Consider the following 1,237-nt stretch of genomic DNA (forward strand, 5'->3'; position numbering starts at 1 on the left):
AGCCATCTAGGACAATCCAACAGCCAACACAGTTCTAAATAGGGAAAAACTGAAACCTTTTATTCTCAGATCAGGTACAAGACAAGGATGTCCTCAATCACTCCTATTCAATATAGTTCTGGAACCATTAACTTGCACTATTAGACAAGAGAGAAAAATAAAAAGAATAAGAATAGGTAAAGAAGAAGTTAAACTATCATTATTTTCGATGACATGATACTTCACTTGGAAAACCCAAAAAAACTCCACCAAGAAGCTCTTAGAATTCATAAACAAATTCAATAGCATAACAGGTTACAAAGTCAATACCAAAAAGTCAATAGCATTCCTCTACACAGATAACAAACACTCTGAGAGAGAAATTAGAGGAACAATACCTTCACAATAGCACCATGAAAAATGAAATACTTAGGAACTAATCTAGCTAAAGAAGTCAAAGTCCTATTCAATGAAAATTACAGGACTCTGAATAGAGAAATTTAAAAGGATTTCAGAAAATGGAAAGATATTCCTTGCTCCTGAATAGGAAGAACCAACATTGTGAAAACGGTCATACTCCCAAAATTGTTATACAGATTTAATGCAATCCCTATCAATATACCATCAACATTCCTCACAGATCTAGAGAAATTATTCTTAAAATTTATTTAGAACCAGAAAGGCTCTAGAATAGCAAAGGCAATCCTGGGCTACAAAGGCAAGGCAGGAGGCATTACAATTCCTGACTTGAAATTATACTGCAAAGCTACTATGATAAAATCAATGTGGTATTGGAAAGAAAAATAGACATGAGGATCAGTGAAATCAGCTTGAAATACCTGTCATCTCATTCTTCTAAATGTGTATCATTTCTAATGTCATATTAATTTTTACTATACTCTCTTTAAAGATTATAAGATACAACTACAAACACACTCAGCCATCTTATCTTTGACAAAGGGACCAAACATGTTCTCTGGTAGAAAGATAGCCTCTTTAGCAAATGGTGCTAGAACAATTGACTCTCTACATGCTGAAAACTAAAATTAGACCCAGGTCTATCACCATGCACTAAACTGAAGTCAAACTGCATTAGATCTAAACATTAAAACAGAAACTGGAAATCTACTGAAAGAGAAAGTAGATGGAAATCTTGAAGATATAGAGGTAGGCAAACATTTCATGAACAAAAATCAAATTGCATGGCAAATACTTAAAAGAATTAGGAGGATTGCTTCCTTTTCAATTTCACAGAAGA

Source organism: Octodon degus, unplaced genomic scaffold (genome assembly GCF_000260255.1).
Source record: "Octodon degus isolate 3935 unplaced genomic scaffold, OctDeg1.0 scaffold00139, whole genome shotgun sequence".
NCBI lineage: Eukaryota > Metazoa > Chordata > Mammalia > Rodentia > Octodontidae > Octodon > Octodon degus.